The sequence below is a fragment of the Hipposideros armiger genome, unplaced genomic scaffold, assembly GCF_001890085.2.
Source record: "Hipposideros armiger isolate ML-2016 unplaced genomic scaffold, ASM189008v1 scaffold_720, whole genome shotgun sequence".
Lineage (NCBI taxonomy): Eukaryota > Metazoa > Chordata > Mammalia > Chiroptera > Hipposideridae > Hipposideros > Hipposideros armiger.
The window spans coordinates 611,199-619,624 of record NW_017732070.1 but is presented as its reverse complement, the minus strand read 5'-3'; the positions used below and the strand labels follow the sequence as shown (position 1 = coordinate 619,624).

General features: G+C 36.8%; 1 pseudogene; it reads right to left on the bottom strand.

Annotated features, from left to right (window-relative positions):
• LOC109373410 (growth hormone-inducible transmembrane protein-like) overlaps positions 1 to 7,451 on the bottom strand; it is a 121,772-nt pseudogene extending 114,321 nt beyond the window's left edge.
• Positions 7,452 to 8,426: the final 975 nt, after the last annotated feature.

Genomic DNA, 8,426 nt, shown 5'->3' with positions numbered 1-8,426 from the left:
ACAGTAGCCCATGGCAACCCACTGCCACAGGGGCTGCAGCCTACGCCATCACCGGCGACTCACAGCAGCCCAGCTCCAGGTTGAGCTGTTGTTCAACATCTTAGCTGTGGAGGGCAGTGTCACTGGCCCTCATATATGGGATCCGAACTGGGGCCCTCTGGCGTCCCAAGCCAGTTCTTAACCATCGCGTCACTCGGCCGGCCCCACCCTTTATTCTTACATCATGCAGAAAAACGCGCAGAGACACAGGGGCGCTTTTTCAAGAAGAGAAGTGTCTCACTTTATTGTTACAGTAGAGTCCTTTTTATGCTGGACAGTTGACCATTACCTCATGAAAAAATTGTTTTTTACACAGTTTCGATGTTATTTTCCCAGGGTTGTTTTTCCATATAGGCTATTTTTCTCAGAGTTTCACTTCCTAACAATTCTTATGCTATAGGGTACAGCTAGACCTGTTCTATGCTTATCTTAACTATGTTTCAATCTTTTACCTATAATTGCTATGTGGCTAGAGCTGAGTTCCTGCATCATAGCCTAAAAAATGGTTCCCATGGCTATCCAACATTTATCCTAAACACTACTAGTTAAACAGGATCTCAAGACTCACAGGGTGCATATTTTCACTATTACTTAGAGACTAGCAGTGTGACTAAAATTGCTTTTAGTGTATAAAATAGAATTATAGTAATATACAAGAGTTACTAAGTTGATTAAGGTAAATAAAATAATCAATATCGGGAGGGGAATCAGATCTTCATCCTACTGAGGGTGTCTAAAAGGGAGTATAAATTTCCTAAGAGATAAGGTAGTATCTGTTTCTCAGTCAGAGCTTCAGAATTTATTACAATGGCAGTGTGCTTGGCCATGTCAGACACTGAGGTGCAGCCGGCTCCCAACATTCAGACACTGAGGCACAACCGGCTCCCAACAGAAAGAAATTCTGTGTTCATGGATTGGAAGAATCAACACAGTTAAAATGGCCATATTACCCAAAACAATATACAAAATTAATGCAATCCCCATCAAAATCCCAAATGCATTTTTTAAAGAAATAGAATAAAAATACATCAGATTTGTATGGAACCACAGAATACCCTGAATAACCAAAACAATCCTAAGAAACAAGAATATTTCTGGAGGTGTCACATACCCTGACATCAGCTTGTGCTACAGAGCAACAATAATCAAAATAGAACGGTATTGGCAGAAAAACAGACACACAGACAAATGGAATAGAACTGAAAACCCAGAAAGAAACCTACATAAATATGGACAGAAAATATTCAACAAGGGAGCCAAAAGCATATGAGGTATGATAGTTAAATTTGCAAACTTGTTGCAACAATGTTGCTAACCTTTTTTTGATATCAGGGGGATTATTCATTATAAATTTATACCAACTGGTTAACAGTTGGCTAACCAAGCTTACTATTTGGAAGTGCTGAAAAGGCTGTGTGAAAAAGTTAAATAACGACTTTTCACCAATTCATGGTTCTTGCATCACGACAATGCACCAGCTCACCAGCACTCTGTGAGGGAGTTTTCAGCCAGTAAACAAAAATTGTATTGGAACACCCTCCCTACTCACCTAATCTGGCCCCCGATGACTTCTTTCGTTACCCGAAGGTAAAGGAAATATTGAAAGGAAGACATTTTGATGACATTCAAGACATCAAGTGTAATACAACAGCTCTGATGGTCATTTCAGAAAAAGAGCTCCAAAATTGCTTTGAAGGGTGGACTAGGCACTGGCATGGGTGCAGAGCTTCCCAAGAGGAGTACTTCAAAGGTGACCATAGTGATATTCAGCAATGAGATATGTAGCGCTTTTTCCAGGATAAGTTCACAAACTTAATTGTCTAACTTCATAAAATGGAGAAAAGAAAACCCTTCAATAAATGATGCTGGGAGAATTGGAAAGCCATGAGCAAAATAATTAAACTAGAGTGCTGTCACCATGTACCAAAATTTACTCAAAATGGATGAAAGACCTAAACATAAGACCTGAAACAACAATCTGCATAGAAGAAAACATAAGTACAAAACTTATGGACCTTGGGTTCAAAGAGGATTTTATGAATTTGATCTGAAAGGCAAGGGCAGTAAAAGCTAAAATAAATGAATGGAACTATATCACACTAAAGAGCTTCTGCAAAGCAAATGAAACCATCCACAAAACAAAGAGGCAACCAACCAAATGGGAGAAGATTTTTGCAAACAATGCCTCTGATAAGGGGCTAATATCTAAAATATGTAAGGAACACATACAACTTAACAACAACAAAAAAATATTAAAAAATGGGCAGAAGACCTGAATAGACATTTCTCCAAAGAGGACATACAGACGGCCAATAGACATATGAAAAGAAGCTCAACATGGCTAATCAGCAGAGAAATGCAAATACAAATCACAATGAGATATCATTTTGCATGGTTAGAATGGCTATAGCAACAAGACAAACAATAACAATAACAAGTGTTGGAGAGGCTGTGGAGGAAATGGAACTCTCATACACTGTTGGTGGAAATGCAAATTTGTGCAGCCACTATGGATGGCAGTATGGAGGTTCCTCAAAACTCTAAGAACAGAATTACCATATGATCCAGCAATCCCTCTTTTGGGTATATACCCCCAAAAACTGAAAACATTTATCTGTAAAGATATATGCACTCCAATGTTCATTGCAGCTTTATTTACGGTGGCCAAGACATGGAAACAACCAGTGTCCTTTGATAGATGATTGGATAAAGAAGATGTGGTATATATACACAATGAAATATTACTCTGCCAAAAGAAAAGATGAAATAATGCCATTTGCAACAACTTGGATGGATCTTGAGATTATTATGCTTAGCAAAATAAGTCAGACAGAAAAAGTCAAGAACTATATGATTTCACTGATATGTGGGATATAAAACTGAGAGCAACAAAGGAACAAGACAAACAAATGAAGAAACAAAAACTCATAGACACAGACAATAGTTTAGTGGCTACCAGAGGGTAAGGGGGGAGAGAGGATAGAAGAGGGTAAAGGGGATCAAATACATGATGGAATGAGAACTGACTCTAGGTAGTGAACATGCAATGTGATATATAAGTGTATTAGAGAATTTTACACTTGAAACATGTAATTTTACTAATCATTGTCACACCAATAAATTTTAATTGAAAAAATTCAATTCTTCACAATGTCTAAACTACATAAATTAACTTTTGATACAGTTACAATTTGTTTCCAATTTACTAAGGGACCACTCAATATAGCAAGTTAATAATCCTAGTTTAATAGCCAAAATATCTTGCCTGGTGAACCCCTAAATGAACATCAAGGACTTCTGAGGTTAATGCTAAATGTTTGCAGGGTTTTTTTCTGGTTTTGTGAATTTAAAAAAGGAAACCTCTTCATTTTATCATACTACACACTTGTTAGTCTTATTAATACACAAGAATTTCCCACTTATCCCATAAACTGAATTGCTAACTGCCCTAAAATATCTACTGATTGAGAGATGACATTAAGCATAAATTATTTAGTACTAAAGAAAATTTAGCACTAAAGCAATATCCCTTTCACCAACTGTTTGCTAAATATTTTTCTTATGGAGTCTCATTTTGGTTTTCTTTTATTTGCTACTCTTTTTCTATTTGAAGGTTTGGCTTTATTACCTTAGATGTTTCAGTGTATGCTGTCTCAAAATTATGTTAAATTACCAAATTTATAGAAGTTATTGGATATCAAAGTATTTACTTAAAACATTAAGTAATTTCCACTCTTTTAGAAAGCCAATCTAACTCTCAAAGACCCACACACATATACACACGAGTACACACATCTTTATCCAGATTTTCTAAGCAGAAAATGTATATATATAAAAAAAAGACAGCAGGAATATCAATGAATTCAGAAAATTTTAACTGCAAAATTCATTTAGAAGCAATGGAATGTTACCATTCAAAATGAAACCAAAAAGCAAATACCCTGTATCTGTATTTTGGTTACCTATTGCTATAACAAAACAACCCAAAACTCAGTGGATTAAACTAGCACTCTAGTATTCTCTCAATAGTTTTGTGTGTTGACTAGATTGAATAGGATGTTTTTCACTTTGAGTTTCTTACTGGTCTAGAGACAACTGAAGACAACAAATGTCTAGGCCTTAACTGGCCTAGACATCCAAGATAACAGCTTCAATCACATGTCTTCATCTTAGCTGCACTGACTGGAATAGATGGAGAGTGTCCATGCATCTCTATTTCTCCATAGAGAACTATGTAATTTTTCTAACCATTGTCACCCCAATAAGTTTAATTTAAAAAAAAGAAAAGCAGTCAGTAACCTATAAGGGAACTCCCATAAAAATATCAGCTGATATCTAAACAGAAACTTTGCAAGCAAGAAGAAATTGGCACAAAATATTCAAAATGGTGAAAAGCAATATCCTTTAACCAGGATTACTGTACCTAGCAAAGCTATCATTTAGAATCGAAGGAAGATATTGAATTTCCCAGACAAACAAAGCTAAATGAGTTCCTCACCACCAAGCTAGTATTGCAAGGAACCTTAGAGGGACATAAGAGGGAATAAAAGATCAAAATATGAATAATAAAATGGCAATAACTACATATCTATCAATAATTACTTTAAATGCAAATAGATTAAATGTTTCAATCAAAAGATAGAATGGCTAAATGCATAAGAAAACAAGACCCTTAAATATACTGCCTACAAAAGACACACTTCAGATCAAAAGACACATACAGACTGAAAGTAAAAGAATAGAAAAAGATATTTCATGAAAATGGAAACAAACAAAAAAGCTGGAGTAGCAATACTTATGCCCGACAAAACAGACTTGAAAGCAAAAGCTATAAAAAGAGAAAAAGAAGGACCCAATAATCACACTTCTGGGTATTTATCCAAAGAAACCTAAAATGCTACTTTGAGAGGAGGTATGCATCCCTATGTTTATTGCAGCATTGTTTACAATGGCCAAGATGTGGAGGCAGCCTGGGCATCTGTCGATGGATAGAATGGATACAGCAAAGATGGTATATATACACAATGGAATACTGCTCGGCCATGGAAGGGAATGGGTTCTTGCCATCTGCAGTGGCATGGATGGACCTCGAGGGTATTGTGCTGAGTGGAGTACGTCAGACAGCGAAAGACAGATGCAACTTGATTTCGCTTATAAGTAGAGTTTAAAGAACAAAATAAACAAACAAAACTGAAAGAAGCTCATAGATACAGAGAACATTTTGATGGTTGCCAGATGGGAGGGGTTTTGGGGGGGGATGAAAAAGGGGAAGGTATTAAGAAGTACAAATTGGTTGTTACAAAGTAGTCATGGGATATAGGGTATATAGCATAAGGAATATAGCCAATAATATTATAATAACTATGTATGGTGTCAGTAGGGTGCTAGATTTATTGGGTGATAGATGGGATGGGGATTGAGGGGCTGGGTGAAAAAGGTGAAGGGATTTAGAGGTACAAATTGATAGTTACAAAATAATCGTGGGGATGTAAAATAAAGCATAAGAGTATAGTTGATAATGTGATAATGATTAGGTATACTGCCAGGTAGGTACTAGACAAGTCAGGTGGATCACTTTTTATATTATTGTATAAATGTCTAACCACTATGCTGTACACCTGAAATTAATATAAAGTAATATTGAATGTCAGTTGTAATTGAAAATTTTAAAAAGGGGAAAAGGGTGGAAGAAAAGAAGAGGTTCAAATTTCCAGGTATATAACAAATAGGTCATGGGGAATAATGTACAGCGTAGGGAATATAGTAAATAATATTGTCATAGTGTGGTATGGTGTCAGATGGTTGTTGGACTTACCATTGTGATCACTTCTTTAGGCATATAAATATTGAATAACTATGTTGTACTCCTGATACTAATATAATATGATGTGTTAGGCATATAGCAATAAAAATATTTTAAAAAAAAAAAGGCCGGCCGAGTGGCGCCATGGTTAAGAACTCGCTTGGGATGCCAGAGGGCCCCGGTTCGGATCCCACATAGGAGGGCCAGTGACACTGCCCTCCACAGCTAAGATGCTGAACAACAGCTCAACCTGGAGCTGGGCTGCTGTGAGTCGCCGGCGGCGGTGTAGGCTGCAGCCCCTGTGACAGTGGGTTGCCATGGGCTACCGCGTGTAGCCAGCAGCCAGCGTGAGCGGCCAGCAGCCGCAGTGAGCGGCCGTCCAGAAGCCGGCGACTGATCTGCCTCGCCAGAGAAGAGCACAATGATGGTGCCAGCTTGGGCCAGTGAAGCAACGACCTCCACAACTAGATTGAAGAACAAAACGACAGCAACTTGTCTGTTCCCCTTCCCCGATTCTCCAACGCTGTTCCCCTCCCTGCAATTCCCCAATAAAAATCTTTAAAAAAAAAAAAAAAAAGGCCTACTAGCCAGGCATCAGAGCAGGGACACCACGGGTCCCGCTCTCTTTTTCCCACTATATTCCCATCTTAGGTTGTCCCTCTCCCAGGGAACTTACCCGTCTTTGGCTGACCAGCCGTTCTGTGGGGCCAAGCCTCGCAGGGCCAAACCTGGGGATGGAAGTGGAGCATGAGCATTGGACACAAAAGATATCAACTAGAGGGTGAGCAAAATGGAGACAATTAGCGTAGGAGTCAATGATTATTGACCCCCATCTGCAGCTGTGTGTGATGAGCTAATTGAGAGCCTGATGACAGGCTGTGATGACTGTTTCATGGACTGAAAATAAGCACAAGATTAGTAGCAAGAGAGCCACAATTTTTTAGCAAGGTCCAAGTTTTTGAGGTGTAATATTACTTCTTGTGTCAAATCTTTTGGACCAATAAGTCCTAAAGTTGAAATCTATACTCTGCCAAGTGCCCTGAAGGTGATTGCTATTTATTTCTATTATGTATTATTTATTTCCTTTACTTCTCTTATGTCCTTGTTTGTATGATACCTGTAGGTAAGTTGGCGGCATATGATCTCGACCTTAACTCCTATTTTTTTAACTATGATCTCTAAGACATTGATTCTTAATTTTTTTTGTATCCACCTGTTTTTTATATGAGTATGAAATGTAAAAAACTATTACTTTGAAGCTTTTTATAGTATTAGTAATGAGAGACTACTGTGGTGACTGTAGTAGCAATGATTTTAAACTATGAATAATATAACTGTTGCGAAGCCTTAAACTATTATTATGAGTCCTAACCTATTTTTATTTTTTATTACTATGAGGGCTTGTATCCCAGGACCTACAATCCTGGGTCCCTCAATAGTGATTTACAGAGGGCTAAAATACTATGTCTTCTACAGTTGGTAAAACTGCCAATTGTGATAAGAACCCAAATATTTAAAATTCTCCTACAACTTTGCAATTTCCAATTAGGATGATATTAGAGACATACTTACCTGTTGTGAATATGTCTTTCTCTCCCTCGTCTTGCATTCCTAGGAAAAAACATAGACATTCCTCCCCCACACAAGGACCGAATCTAGTCCTTGCTAGATAAAATTGGCCACTGTAAAGATGTTGTAGAGAGTTAAAGTTGGTATCCTTGGTACCCAAGGAATACTTATAGTCTCCCCCTTTTTGTTTTATTAATTGATTTGCTAGGGATTGATGGGTACATGTTTTATGTTAGTATAGCCATATCTGTATGATTGAATATAAGAGAATGATTAAATAAATTATACTGGTGAATTTTGGAGTGAGAAATTTTTAATGTCCATGATGTTGAGAATAATTTCATGGAGTTCGTCTGAAAGGACAAAAGGCATCCCCTCACCAATGAGACCACTCCATATAATGTGTGACTGACCCCCAAAGTAAAAGAAATACTTATAGTTACTATATTTATTCTTAACTATACCCAAAGTTAATTAACGTTACTTACTTATACTTAAAAATACCTGCAGTTAAAGTTCATGAACTTTAAAATTGACTACCTTATACTTAACATTACCTAATGTTAATTAAACTTAAGCCTATAATTAAAAATACCTAAAATCAAGTATACTTGACCTTATTTTTATACTTAACCTTATACCTAAAAATACCTAAGATTAATTATACCTAACCTTATGCTTATACTTAACCTTAAACTTAAAAATACCTAAAATTAATTATATTTAACCTTATACTGTAAATTACTTAAAATTAAGATACTGGGTGGTTTCAAAAATTTTTATCCTATTAATATCTTTTAGGAGTTTGGAATATTTATTGAAAGATTTAAGATGGCCTATCTAATTGAAATCATTTGTTATTAAATTTAAAGCAAAGATGTTGGAGCCCCCATTACTTGGTGATGCCAGGCTGTCTGCCCATAAGAGTAACAACCTCCCTTTTTGCTGTTTGGGTTTTTCTTTTATTAGAACTTGGTCTGGGAGGAATATTTTTTATAACCTTGAAAAGCATAGG